Genomic DNA, 15485 nt, shown 5'->3' on the forward strand with positions numbered 1-15485 from the left:
GTTTTTGATTTGGCTATTGCTGATTGGATCTTCTCTTTTCATCAAAGAGAGGTTAGGAAACCCTGAAGTAAGGTTGGCCCCTCTATCCTCTGCAAAGTGTGCTGGGGACAAGAGGAGGACAGAAGTGGCTGCCACATTCTGCCATTTTGGCAGTTATAGACAGGACTCACATAAAAATGGTGGTGCTGGTGAGGGGAATGGGAGTGGGCTGCCAAGAGAACACTTATAGAACACTCAACTCCTAGCCTTCTTAGGTGACCTGAATCACATGGCACAAGTTTGTGTATGTTACTTATTTTCTGATAAGGGTAGGAGGTCAAATTTGTTTTTGAAAAAGTAGGTTTCATGAGTAATCTTTTGGGTAGGGTTTAATAATAGCTAACATTTATATACTGCTTTAAGGTTTGCAAAATGCTTTTTATATATATGTTATCTCATTTGATCCTTATAATGACTGAGATAGCTGTTATAATTATTCCCCATTTTCAGATGAAGAGATTGAAGCTAAGTGCCTTGGTCAGTATCATAAATCTAGTACGCATCTTCAGCAAGATCCACGCTATGGTCTTCTCGACTACAAATCCAGGACTCTATCCGAAGGCCATACTTTCTCTACAGTAGACTCTAGGTAGTCTTGTTGCCAAAGGAAACACAAGCCTTACTTCTGTACTCATTTTATTAGGGCAGATAGCTAATGTAGTGGATAGAATGCCAGACCTAGAGTTAGAAAGACTTAAGTTCAAATGCAGCTGCAGAAACTTTCCACCTGTATGACCCTGGACAAGTCATTTAACCTCTGTTGGTCCGTTTCTTCATCTGTAAAATGAGGATAATAATAACACCTACCTCTGAGAGTTGTTATGATGATCAAGAGAGATAATAATTGTAGAGTGTGTAGCACATAACGTTAAATAAATAATTGCTAAATTGAATCAATAAAATAAAAATAAATGTTAAATAATAAAATGATATCTGTTACTGCTATTATTCTTGGTATATGTTTGGGATGTATCTTCCTTCTGCTCTTGCCTTGTTTCTGTCTCCTCTTCCTGTTATCTTGATGAGTAGTTAACTCATTTGGCAACACATTGTATTCAGCAGCTCCAGGCTTGAAGACAAAAACAGCTATGATAGTTGTGACATTTGTGGATCTGTGTCCCCAACAGCATGCACTGCCAAATCCTGTGAAAGTAGCTGCTTCAAGGAAGGCCTAACCTGAACTTCTGCCAGAGCAAAGGGACAATCAGACTCAAACTTGAACTTGCAGAAAGTGCTGACTGGCGGCTCTGTGGCACCAGTCCACACTTAAAAAGACAGAACAGCTCTACTTATTACATTAAAAAAATGCAAAATACAGAGCTTCCTCTGGTGAGAGGAGGCCTCTCCCTCCTTCATCTGATTGCTAATCATCACAGTTTCACAGAATGTCAGAGCTAAAAAGTGACCTCGTTTTTCTTTTGGTCTGACTTCTTCATGTGACAGATGAGGACACAGAGAGGTTGCACAATTTATCTAAGACCACATAGCTAATCAGTGGCAGAGATGAAATTCAAACACAGAGCTGCTAATCCCTAATCTACAGGGTTGTAATTCTATAGTTTAAGTTTTGTATTCTCCATCTTTTGAGTATAATTTAGTATCTTGTAAGGTAGCTATTGTTATTTCCAAGAGATAGCATACTGTAGTAGTTAGAGATCTGACCCTGAAGTTATTTAAATCCTATGTTCAAAGCCTGCCTCTGATATATGGGGCTGGGGGGCGTCCAGGAAGTCTAGGCAAATCATTTAATCTCTCAGTGTCCAAAGCAACTTCCTAAGATTCAAGTGGAGGGAACTTACTGATCTGCATTTTAAGAAAGGGTAATGGGGGGCGGCCAGGTAGCACAGCGAGTAAGAGCACCGGCTCCAGTGTCTGGATGAGATGTGGATCGAATCTGGGCTCAGACACTTATTACCCACCCAGAAACACCTGGCTGTGTAACCTTGAGCAAGTTACTTAACCCTGATTGCTTTAAAAAAAAAGAAAGAAAGAGTAATGTGATCAGGATTTAGCAACTTCATTGAAATCACAAGTCTGAACCAAAAATATGAAAAAAAAGTCCAATGATTTCTGTGGCCTATCACAGTGCTCTATAAATAATAGATTCTCACTAAATATTTGTTGACTTTAATTCAATGAGCATTTTAGAGATTTTATTTTAAAAGATCTGCTATAAATTTCAAATATGACAAAAGATAGGAATCGACAATGTTGGAGGGGTTGTGAAAAGATGGACCCCCTAATTCACTGTTAGTCTATTTGGGAATTGGTCCAACCACTCTAGTAAGTAATTTTGGAATTATAAAAGGAATGTGACTAAAATGTTAATACTCTTTGATTCAGAGATACCATTTGCTGGCATAGTCAAAGAAGGAGGAGGAAAGTAATAACAAAAACAAATAGCACTGCAAGAAGCTATACTAGTTATTAATGAATACAAAGGAATACAAAATGGAATAATACTTGTCTTCATGGAACTTATATTCTACTTGGGGGTGGATGGGGACCACCAGTTGTCTTGACCTATGTCTTGCCACTGGACAAGTCATGTCATCATCTCCCTGATGTCATTGTCCTCTTTGAGGATAAAGGGCAAACCACAACCTGTGAGTAGTCTGAGCTGCCTGAATTGGGACCCAGCTGGCCAGTTCCAGTTGGGCAACTCAGCTTCTCTCCTTCCCTCCCCTCTCTTTTCCTTTCTTTCCTCTCCTCTTGTCTGTGGGTGTTCTGCTCAAAGAAAGGTAAATATTCATGGCCAAAAGCCACCTAGCTAACTTGGGGTTTACTGGCTAGATTTCTTTCCCAAAAAACAAGCCTTAAACCCAATTCACTCTGGATCTCATGCATTAAACAGCAAAAGGTACCTGCCCAAGCACCGCTTAATGGTTATTTTTTTGGTCCCTCCTGGCTCAGAGTGAATGTCAATAGTAACTGTTTCTCTTTTGACCAGTAACCCTGAGAATCTTCCCTTCCCAGTTTGATTTTTTTCTAATTAAAGTGGTCATCCCTTGACTCACTTCTTAAAGAGGCCTATTCACTGAATGGGTGTTGCCTCACTCAAGGTAAGAACCTGAAAAGGTCTTAGCTTAAAAAGGCCACGGTCTTCCACTGCATCCTGGGACTTCTCTAGTCATCCTGATGAGTATTTGGTCACTGGACCCAGATGGCTTTAGAGGAGAAAGTGAAGCTGGTGACTTCACACGACCCTCCCTCACTCAAATCAGTCAATTGCAAATCATGTCATCATCTCCCTGATGTCATAGTCCTTTTCAATAATGGACAAACTACAATCACACAAACTATTGAACTTTATTTTATTTTATTTTATTTTATGCCTGATGGTTTTTATTGCTTTTCTTTTTTTTAAATTAATTTGTTTGTTTACTTTTAGTTTACACGATTCAATTCCACAATTCCTTGAGTTTCACATTTTGTCCCCCTCCTTCCCCTCCCTGCCATGGCGGCATACAGTCAAGTGCAGGATCTGTAAATACTTTCACATTATACATTAGTCAGGTTATAAAGACAGATTGTGTCAGATGGAATGAAAAATGGTAAAGAGGACATAAAATCAAACAAGAAAAGGAAAAAGATCAGATATTTTGCTTCCATTTGGATATAGACTCAGTTCTTTCTAGTTCTTTCTCTGGATGCACACATTTCTCTCCAACATGAGTCTTTTGGGATTGATTTATATCACTGCATTGCTGAGAAGAGTCCAGTCTATCAAAGCTGGCCATCACACATACGTTGTGTCTGTAATTGTGTACAAATTTCTCCTGGTTCTACTCTTCTCACTCAGCATCAGTTCGTATAAGCCTCTCCAGATAAATATGAAGACCAGCTGCTCCTTGTTTCTCATAGCACAATAGTATTCCATAACATGCATATACCGCAACTTGTTCAGCCATTCCCCAATTGATGGGCACCCCCTTAATTTCCAATTCTTTTCCACCACAAAAAGAGCTGCTATAAACATTTTTGTACACATGGGTCTTCCTCCCACTTCTATGATCTCTTTGGGATATAACCCTAGTGCTGGGTCAAAGGGTATGAAATTGTTCATAGCCCTTTGGGCATAATTCCAGATTGCTCTCCAGAAAGGCTGGATCAGTTAAACCATTGAACTTTTTTTTTTTTTTTAAGAAATTGGGGTTAAGTAACTTGCTCAAGGTTACACGGCCAGGTGTTTTTGGGTGGGTGCTAAGTGTCTGAGCCCAGATTCGATCCCCAGGTCATCCCGACACTGGAGCCAGCGATCTTATTCACTGTGCTACCTGGCTGCCCCTAAACCATTGAACTTTAATGATGCTGAAGGAGTGAGGCTGATGACTTTGCACAGCCCTGCCTCACTTAAATCTGATTCATTTCCTAGTCAAGTCATCAGCCTCCTGATGTCATTGGTTCTCTTTGAGAATGAAGGACTAACAACAATATCTACTGCTGTATGTGTTTTATTTTTCTTATAATGTCTTTGTGTCACATTTTATTTTCTACTGGTCCATATCTCTGAAAATATACCATCACATAATGGGAAAATGTAATTAATTTAAAAAAATAATAAATTGTATACAACTCTTTCAGGGATATATCTATTGCATAAAACAAAGTAAGCTGGGTCCTGTAGAAGGAGTGTGCCATTTCCATGCTACTGATTGTGTGGGTTGGAAAAGTCCAGTTTTATTTGTTCTTCAAAAATCCCTGATGTGCATAACTGTGACACTGAAAAGTTTCTACTACTTCTCACTGTGCTGAATTTAGCATGTGCACTTGGGAACAGGGAGCTCTTTACAATATAAGTGACATTCAATTTCTACAATATTCATCACAGAGCACACATAGAGAGCTCAGCAGAGCTAGAAGGAGTTTTGGATTTTTTTTTCCACACTGGAAACAGCATTTCAGGTCTGCCTCTTCTCAGTTCATTTTTTTTTTACTTGAGTTGGAGAGAGTAATGTCATGATTCTCCAATAGACTGATTTCATAGAATCTCATTTTGCTCATTGACCCCGGGGGTGGAATTCAAGGCAATTGGCAGAAACAATACTTCAGTTGCATTTCCACCACCAACTCCTGAGTTCCATTGGTAAGCCAGAACTTTCCCTGCAGATTGCTTTGGTCACACTTTGCTGCACTGATGACAGATCTCAGAGAGCAAGGGAGCTTTTATTCCAGCTTTATGGATGGAATTTCTGATTGGCTCTTCTCCTCATGAACCCTCGGGTGGCTCAGTGATCAAGTTAGTAATCGGAATCATTCCTGGAATTCTCCTAAGGATGCCTAGAGTTATGAACTGAAACAGAAATCTCCTGATCTGGACAGTACTTCCAAAAGGAACTATGAAATGTATGTCAGCCTTCCCAGAGGGATATTTGGAGAATGTGGAAATTTTTCTGTCTTAAGGTTAAAAAAAATCCAAAGTGCTAGATTCCCCCGATTAAAAAAAATGAAGAAAAGAAATTATAGTACAGTCCTTAACAGTGTACATCAGCTCACAGTGATCCAAGGTGATGTAAATTCCTCCTCAGTTGGCTATCCACAGCATGATGGGAGCTGAGCTGGGAAATGAGTATCTTATGATCATTAATTGCCTCCTCCTCTCCACTCTTTCCCACAATCAGGAAGAGAATTTGGGGCCTGGTCCTTGAATACCAGAGTCCTAAATTGGGCTATTTTCTTTGATGTCACATTCTGCTTGAACCTATTCCTTATTGTCTTGCCACGACCTTCTTTTCTCTTTTAGACCCTCTGGTGAATGGGCCTCAGGAGGAAGGAACTCATTAAAATATGTAGGTTCATAATGAGATAATAAATAATACAGTAATCTCACTTCTACTGAAGATACTAACTATCTCTGTTGACTTTCATTCTCATTTAAAAATCTTCAGAAGAGAACCTTCTGGGTATAATTTTGGCAAGAATTAGCAGATTTCCTCCTTATCCATGATGAATTTAAAGTGAAAATGACATATGATTCCTAATTTGATTGATTTTTTTTGCAGGTATCTTCAAGGTTTATTTAAAACCAGGCAGCAACAAGTCATTCCCTCCAGCACTTGGCACAGTGACAAGTACTCAGGTAAAACAGTTTCATTTATATTCATTAAAAAAAACAACTTGATAAGTTTTTTTTAAATGTTGCTCAAAAACAATTTGTTCTGGAAAAGGTACTAATCTTTTTGCCTGTTAGGTTTGTATACATATTATAGAACCTTTAGAAGTAGAGCATGTTAGAGTTAGAAGGAATCTCAGCGGTTTGATGGATTAGTCAATTCATAAGCATTTATTAGGCACCAATTGTGTTCCAGGCACTGGGGAATCAAATACAAAGAATGAAGCAATCTTTCCTTTCAAGGATCTTACATTCGAACCGCTGTTTGATTAAGAATCTCAAATGCAGTATCCCCCCAAAGGAATCATCTTCCTTCTGCTTGATGATCTCCCATGATGGAAAACTCCCTCCCTCCTATGGCAGCCTCTCATTCCACTCGTGGTCTGCTCTAATTATTAGAAAATTTCTTCCTATCAAACTGAAATCTAGCTTTCCCTTTCTGGCCCTAGCTCTGCCTCCTGGAGGCAGGGACTAACTCATATCGCATGTGATAAACCTTCAGTTGTTTGAAGGTAGGCATTATGTTACCAAAACTTGGGAACATTCACCACCTGTCTTTTTCCTCTCTAGATTGCCAAACTGAAGTTGACTAGAAATTCATGCCATCTGACCTCAGCTGTATTCTCAGTAAATATTTTATGAAATCTCTTTATTCCTGATCAAATTCCCTACAATGGCTATTTCAATCTTTTTTCATATCTCTCAACCCCCTAACTTGATTTGTGTGTGTGTGTGTGTGTGTGTGTGTGTGTGTGTGTGTGTGGGCAGCTAAATGGCTCAGTAGATACAATGCTGGGTGTGGAGTCAGGAAGACCTGAATTCAAATCTAGCCCCAGACTTGATCCTGGGCAAGTCACAATATCCATTTGCCTTAGTGTTTTTCAACAGTAAAATGGGGAGAATAATAGCAGAATCTATGTCACAGATTTGTTGTGAAGATCGAATGAGAGAATATTTGTAAAAAGTTCTCAGTGCTTGGTACATAACAAGTGCTCTATAAATGCTTTTACTCTTCCTTTCTCCAGTAAAAAGGGTTAAAATTGTTCTGTTTTTCCTATATCTTTGGACTGGTTCTTCTCTGTCTCTTTTGATCAAATTAAGTCAACAAACATTTTTTAAGTAACCTACTTTGTACTAAGCATTGTGCTAAACACTGGGGATAAAAAGACAAAAACACAGTCCCTGCTCTTAGGGAGCTTTGCTAGGTCCATTTTCATTTTCTGTTCCTTAAATGCAGATATTCATCAAGGTTTGGTCTTACTCTTTAAATTTCCTTTTGGCGATCTCACCTATTATTTTTGCTAAAATTATTATCATTAGCTATCTCCAAAATCTAATTTTCTAGTCCTGACCTTATGAAATTCCATGCTGTTTCCAACTTCTGTTGTTGCATATCTCTCCTTGGATGCTTCAAGTCATATAGCCAAAACAAAACTTTCCTAACCCCATTGCAAACCAGTTTCTCTTTATACTGTCCCCATTTCTTTCTATGGTATCTCCATTCTTCAATTTAGGCTCAAATCTTCTCTCACACACCTCTCCTCAATACAACAAATTAACTTTTAGCACAATGCCTGATACAAAATAGGTGCTTAATAAGTTCTTGTTGACTTGATAAAAAGAGAGAAGAACCAACCAGATCAAAGGTATGGGAAAAAACAGAATAATTTTAACCCTTTATACTGAGGTGTGGGATGGATTGCAATCTGCACTATTAGAGGGAGTATCTATTAGAGGGACATCTATGAGGCATGGATTCATTAAAAAGTTAGCTACCAGATTGTAAGCTCTTTAAAAGAAAAAGCTATATTTTCTTGTTTTCTATGTCTTCCTCAGCACCTAGCTCGGTGCTATGAACATAGTAAGAGCTCATTAATATTGATGAATGAATGAATGAATATTTATTGAGCACTGTACTAAAGACTATACATAATAGAGACAATTTACAGTCAAATGTTAGAATTGGGCAGAGGAGCAGTGAGCATTCAGTGTTTCTTCAGGTTCTGGGAGAAACCTTCTGAAGTATGCCCTTGTATTGTACTCTGTTGTGTTCTTCAAAAGTTGCTGGTGTAAAATATTTTTTGTCAATTAGTTGGAACTACATTTGGTTAATGGCATGTGTAATTAGCCCCCTGATCCTGCATGGAAGGGCACCTAACAAGAGGTAAAATGAGCCATTTTTAGTGGTTGTAAAACTACTGAGGCAAGGAAAAGGAATGGAGCTGAAGTTTAAAATACAAAAACAATTTTTCCCCCTAAAGAGTTTTTCTGAAGGAGGAAACTGTCAGTTCTGATTTCAATTAAAGAGGACAAACTGTTTTATCTGGTATGGTAAACTGGATCCTTGTATATCTATTTTTAAAAAATCTCCTATTTCAAAACAGTTATTTGTATGAATTGGTGAATAAATGAAGAAATGAATGATTAAATGTAATTATTCCAAGTGCTCTATGAATATTAAATAAATTTTAAGTCACTAGCCTCAAGTAAGTAAAAAAGTTAGTTGTTAAATTCTAATGAACTAATTACATGAATCCAATATTGTTTGCATGTAAGCAGAGGAAATTCTCCTCTCCATCCTCTTATATGATTAAAGGTGTGCTGCTCAAAAAAGCACACCGAACTACTCCATTCTTTGCTCAGCTAATTCTTTTTTAATGCTTTATTAACTTCTGATTTATATCATTCATTTCCACCAGATTTTGAGTTACAAATTTTCTCCCCATTTTTCCCCTACCCACCACCCCAAAATAGCAGTTCCACAGGATATCCCCTCCTCCAATCTGCTCTCTCCCATATTTTCTCCCATACCCCTTTCGACTTTTCCAGTGGACCTCTATGCCTCAGTGCCTGTATATCTTATTTCCCAATTACATGTAAGATGGTATTAATAATAGTGTATATAATATATGTATATATATATACACACACACATATACACATACATATTTGAATATTTGATTTTAAAACGTTCAGTTCCAGATTCATTTCCTTCTTTCCTTGTCACCCACCCTTACTGGGAAGATAAGCAGTTCAGTATAGGTTGCACATGTGTGGCTAATGCAAAACAATAACATAGTAGATATATTGTAAAAGACTGACTATATTTCCTTCCCTCCTATCCCACCTCCCACTTGTTCTATTCTCTACTTTGATCCCATCCCTTTTCAAAAGTGGGTGCTTCCAACTTCCCTCCCCGCCAGCCTGCCCTCCTTTCCATCATCCTTCCCCCACTACTCTCCTGGAGGGTGATACCCTATTTAGTGTGTATTTCACTCCCTCCTCAAGCCAGATTCAATGGGAGTAAGGTTGACTCATTCCCTTTTGCCTTCCTATTCTTCCCCTCCATTGTAACCATTTCCCCTTGACTCTTCTGTATGAGATAGTTTACCCCAATCTGTCTCTCCCCATCTCCTCTCATTATATTCCTCGTCTCTTAATTTCACCTTTTAAGTATCATCCCTTCCTGTTAAATTGGTCCTGTGCCCTCTATCTATGTATAACTGTAAACATATATATATATACATTGACATATGTATTCATATGCCCATATACCCTCATATATAGACATATGTATATATTTCTAATCCCTTCAACTACGGAGAAAAGTTTCATAAGTTGCAATGATTGTTTTTCCATGTAGGAATATTAATAGTTCAACTTTGATAAGTTCCTTATGATTTCTTTTCCCTGTTTACCTTCTCATGCTTCTCTTGCTTCTTGTATCTGAATGTCAAATTTTCTGTTCAACTCTGGTTTTTTCAGCAAGAATGCTTGAAAGTCCTCTATTCCACTGAATGACCATATTTTCCCCTGAAACATGATACTCAGTTTGGCTGGGTAGGTGACTCTTGGTTTTAATCCCAGCTCCTTTGCCCTCCGGAATATCATATTCCAAGCCCTTTGATCCCTCAGTGTAGAAGCTGCCAGATCCTGTGTTATCCTGATTGTGTTTCCACAATATTCAAATTATTTCTTCCTGGCTGCTTGTAAAATTCTCTCCTTAATCTGGGAATTCCAGAACCTGGCTATAATATTCCTAGGAGTTTTCTTTTTGGGATCTTTTTCAGGAGGTGATCGGTGGATTCTTTCAACCTCTATTTTGCCCTCTGGTACTAAAACATCAGGGCAGTTTTCTTTGAGAACTTCCTGGAGGATGATTTCTAGGTTCTTACTTTGGTCATGGCTTTCAGGTAGTCCAATAATTTTTAAATGATCTCTCCTGGATCTATTTTCCAGGTCAGTGGTTTTTCCCATGAGATATTTCACATTGCCTTCTATTCTTTCATTTGTTTGGATCTGTTTAACAGCATCTTGATTTCTCATAAAGTCATTAGCTTCTATTTGCTCCAGTCTAATTCTGAAGCAATGATTCTCCTCATTGAGCCTTTGAGATTCTTTTTCCATCTGGCAAATTCGGCTTTTTAAGGCATTCTTCTCCTTATTGCCTTTTTGAGCCTCCTTTGCCATTTGAGTCTGTCTGTTTTTTAAGGTATTATTTTCCTCAGTCAGGCTGTTGACTCTCATTTCATAATTTTCTTGCATTGTTCTCATTTCTCTTCCCAATTTTTCCTCCACTTCTCTTATCTGCTTCTTAAGGTCCTCTATGGCCTGTAACCAGCTTGTATTTTCCTTTGAAGCTTTTGGTGCAGGAGTTTTGACTTCACTGTTTTTCTCCTGTTCCATGCTTTGCTCTTTTTTGTCCCCAAAATAGGAATGTAATGTTGGAATCTTCTGTCTGCTTTGTTTTCTTTGCATGCTCATTTTGCCACTCAATTACTTGACTTTTGGCTTTTTGCCACAGTAGGACTGCCACCAGACAGGGGAGCTTTCATCCCAAATGCTGGGGTTTTCTCAGCTGCCGGAGGTATTAGATGGGTGCCTTCTCTGAGGTCTCCACATGCTCTGGCAAGCTGGACACACATCCCAGGACCTCCACACTAGACTGCAATCCAGATCCAAGCAGGTTAAAGCAAGAGCAATTACCCCTCAGACTGGTGCTTGGTCCCCCTACACAGTGCAGGCCAGGAGCTAAAGCTGCCACGTGGCACTGACTGCAGCTGTGCCAGCATCTCAGAGGCTTCTCGCCCTGGGGGTAAAAGCCATGCACTCCCACTTACTGGTCCCAAAGTCCAGACTGCACTGACCTCTCACTTTGTCCTTCGCATCTATGTGTTGATAAATCTGGAAACGGCCGCAGCTGTTGCTGATCTGGAGTCCCTCTGGCCGCAGCTGGTCAGGCTCACCCTAGGGCTAACGCCTTGGCGTGGGGCTGGACTCGGCTCTCAGAGCGCTGGATTCCTGCCGGCCTGTCGGGCTGTCCTCAGTGAGAGGTTAGCTTCTCTGTGTCATTTTGTGGGTTCTGCAGCTCCAAAGTTTGTTTAGAGTCCCCTTTTTACATGTATTGGGGAAGGTGGAGGTCGTGCTTCTACTCCACCATCTTGGCTCCGCCCCCTGCTCAGCTAATTCTTGAACTTCATTGGTCCAATACACTAAACTTTTTTAGCTCTGCAAGACCTAACAAAGTTTATTTTTGGCTTATCTTGTCTTTGGAAAAACAGAAATCCCCAAAATTGAATTCTTGTTACAGAATCACAGACTCTCAGAGCTGGAAACAACTTCAGAAGTCATTTAGTCCAACTCGGACCTGGTCAGAAATTCTGTCATTTGTTTATCTAGATTCTACTTGAAGACTTCCAGTGATGGGGAACTCACTTCCTTATGAGGTACTGGCCTCATTCCACTTTTGACCAGCTCTCAATGATTAGGAAGCTTTCCCTTACACTGAGCCTAAATCTGCCTCTCTGCAAACTCTACCCATTGGTTCTTGTTCCATTCTCTGGGGCCATGACAGCTCTTCCCACATGACAGCTCTTTAAGGTAGATAATGTCATTTTATTTATTTTTTCACCTAACCTTATGCCCTTCTAACTAGTTATGATATGCTACTGAACTACATGTTTTATTATTTATTGTGTGTATAAAAATTTGAAGTCATTCATAACCTGTCCACTCTTTAGAGTCTTCTTACACCTTATTACTTACCACCCCCACCCCCACCCCTGAGAACCCTACAGTCCAGTGACTTTGACTTTCTTACTTTTACTCAAACTAGACACTCTGTCTCCAGACTGTGGGTATTTTCACCAGATGTCCCTAATGCCTGGGATGTTCTCATTCCTCTTATTCACATCTTAGCTTCTCCAGTTTTCTTTAAGTCCCAGCTACAACCCTACTTGCTCCAGGAAGCCTGTCTTGATCCCCTTTAATTTTAGTGCATTCTCTCTATCGATTCTTTCCAATTTATCCTTTATATAGTTTTAAAAAATACATAGTTGTTTGTGTGTTGTCTCTCACCCTTGATCCTTGAGAGCAGAGACTGTTTTTCACCTTTCTTTGTATCCTCAGACCAGTACCTAGCACACAGTAAGCCCTTAACATTTAACTGACGGACCACACAAATCCTGTTCCAGTGCTTCATTTTGGCATGAAGGCCAGTCCAGGTTTTCAAAGATCATTATAGCCAAGAGTAAGCTCTGCCTGCTTCCACAGGCCTTGAAAGATTTTGTGTTTTGGAATGATGAAGTTCAAGGACTGGCCTAGTAAAACAATGGAGAAGCTCATAACTTGAGAACTGGCTACGAGAGGATGAATTTTTTGTTTGTTTTGGTTTATTTATTTTGATTTTTTTATTTTGATTTATTTTATTTTTAATTTCTGGAATAAAACAAGCATTTCTGTAACATCGTCTAATAAAATTTTTTTTAATCATAATTATTCATGAAGCCTGTCAACTAAGGCACACAAGAGTATATACTTTAAAGTCTTTCTCTCTGTATGACTTCAGTTAATTAGGGTACAGTAAATGGAGGGCATACCCACATTGATAACATCACAACTCTTTGATGTACTGAAGTATCACTATATGAACAGATCAACTTCTATTTAACAAACACTTATTAAGAATCTATGATGTTCAGGGCACCATATTAGATATTCAGAATACAATGACAAAAATGAAATCATCCTTGCCTTTAAGGAGTTGTATTTTTTGGGGGGGGGTGTTGATGGTGGTAATAGTGGTGATGATGATAATCCATATATAAGGAAATATATAGATTTTTTTACAGAGAAGTAAATGTCTAAGAAAATGCATTTACTTATACACAGATAAGCAAATATTATCTGTATATAAAGTAATGCAAAATAATTTAAATTTTTTTCTTTTTTTCTTATGAACTTAGCAAATATCAATAAACACAAATATTTCCATATTCAAAGAATAGAAAGGAGGATTCCATATGAAATTGGACTTCTTTTAAGTAACTTTTTATAAAAGTATTTATTAAATTTAGTGCAGTAGTAATAGCACTTCTTTGCTTTCCATGTCCCCTTCTGAACTTGTTTCTACTTTGTATTCTCAATGCTTCATTGATATTTTTTCTTCTTCATTTTACATCATTATTACTACCAAGCTTCTCCTCTTCTCCCTGAGACCTATTTTAACAAGCAAAATATAGTTAAGCAAAAAGAGTGAACACATTGGCTCCCTGTCAATATAATATAAATGAATGTCAAGGGGGTAGGATAAAGACCACTTATAACTGTGGGACAGAAAATAGCTCATTATAAAGTAGCACCTGAGATGTAATTTGAAGGAAGCTATGGGGTCTACAAAGATGGAGGTGGGGTAAGAGAGCATTACAAACATGGGGGATGGCCTGTGTGAACTTATGAAGAAGGGAGAAGGAATGTCAGCAACAGCTAGATCAGTGTCACTGGAATGGACAGTGGGTGAAGAAGAGTAATAGGAAATGACTGAAAAGGGAGACATATCATGGAATGAATTTAAATGCAAGGTTGAGAACTTATATTTTAGGATCAATAGGAACTCACTGAAGATTTTTGAGTAGGGGAATGCCATTATAGGAACTGTGTTTTTAAGAAATCTATTTTGGAAACCCTAGGGGTGATGTATAGGAAAGGCAAAATACTGTAATCAGGGAATTCAATTAGGAAATTATTTCAGTTTTTAGGGGAGAGGTATCAAGAATCTCAGTGAAGGTGGTGAGCTTGTGAGTGGAGAAAAAGAGGCAGGTATAAAACATATTTTAGATAAGGAAAAGGAGAATAAACATTTATTAGTGCCTACTATGTGCCCGGTACTTTACAAATATTATCTTATATATTAGAGGTTAAGTGACTTGCCAAGGGTTACACAGATAGTAAGAATTGCAACTGCATTTGAACTTAAGTCTTTCTTACTTCAGGCCCATTGTTCCTCCTATCTGCCTAGGTAGAATTAGCAAGACTTGGCAACTAACTGGATATAGGGGCTGGTAGTGGGAAAGATGAGTGAAGAGTCAAGGATAGCTCTGAAATTCTGATCCTGAGTGACTGGAAAGATGGTGGCACTTTCAACAGAAACTGGGAAGTTTGAAGGAAGGCTAGAGACACAAAGATGCAGCTGGAAAGCTTCTGCTTGATACGCTTAGTCATTGTCTAGAGGATAAAAATAGAAGACGACTTCTGGATCTTATTCTCCCTCTGGGACCAGTCTAGACTACCCAAACCACAAAATTTATCTCAGTGAAAATCTTTCTCAAATGTTCCTGATCTTTTGTCCCTGAATGACAGTAAGAGCAGATGTTATGGAGCTGTCTACTTTCTTAGTGCTGAACTAACCAGAGTCATTTCATTTCTTCATAATTGTTCGCCTTAGTAATGGTGCTTCTCTGATTAACTGTGGTGATAGAGTTTAATGAATCTTTTCTAAATTGAAATGAAAATGGAACAGCCAAAAAAGGTCTTTCACATGTGAATTAGCAAACATTTTCTTAGACAATTCCTATAAAACATATCTTAAGTGTTTTGCAGCAATATCATAAATGAATCCATTTGACACGACCCTTGTTAAATGTTGGATTTGTTAGTCTGAATTATGGGGTATGGGGCAGATCTATTGTTTAGTTCATATGGTTTGAGTCAGAATCTCTAGCACCAATGATTAGAGAATATGATTTTGACCCAATTTGGTTAGAGGTTTGTCCTTGATCCCTATTATTTCTGAGAATGATGAAGATATGATCATACATCTTTTATTTTATTCAATGAATTTGGGTCACTCGAACAGTTACAAGGCTCTCACTCAGCTGGACTGGACTCAATGAGGGTATATATATATATATATATGTATGTATATGTATATATTCTAAATAGTTATCTATCTATCTATCTATCTATCTATCTATCTATCTATCTATCTATCTATCTATCTATCTATCTATCTAGCTCCCGCTCGTTTGTTTGCTTATTCATGGTTGACTAGTCATGT

The 15485-nt window shown here is 38.4% G+C and overlaps 1 long non-coding RNA gene across 2 annotated transcripts in view; it reads left to right on the plus strand.

Moving 5' to 3' along the window:
• Positions 1–15485, plus strand: part of LOC138168952 (uncharacterized) — a 327150-nt gene that overhangs the window by 305611 nt on the left and 6054 nt on the right. For both annotated transcript variants that reach the window (XR_011170239.1, XR_011170240.1), the window contains one exon: positions 6042–6118. This is a non-coding gene — a long non-coding RNA (uncharacterized lncRNA). The remainder of the gene's footprint in view (positions 1–6041; positions 6119–15485) is intronic.

Source organism: Petaurus breviceps, unplaced genomic scaffold, assembly GCF_028583685.1.
Source record: "Petaurus breviceps papuanus isolate PSGF00001 unplaced genomic scaffold, PetGlider_PUasm1.0 37, whole genome shotgun sequence".
Taxonomy (NCBI): Eukaryota; Metazoa; Chordata; class Mammalia; order Diprotodontia; family Petauridae; genus Petaurus; species Petaurus breviceps.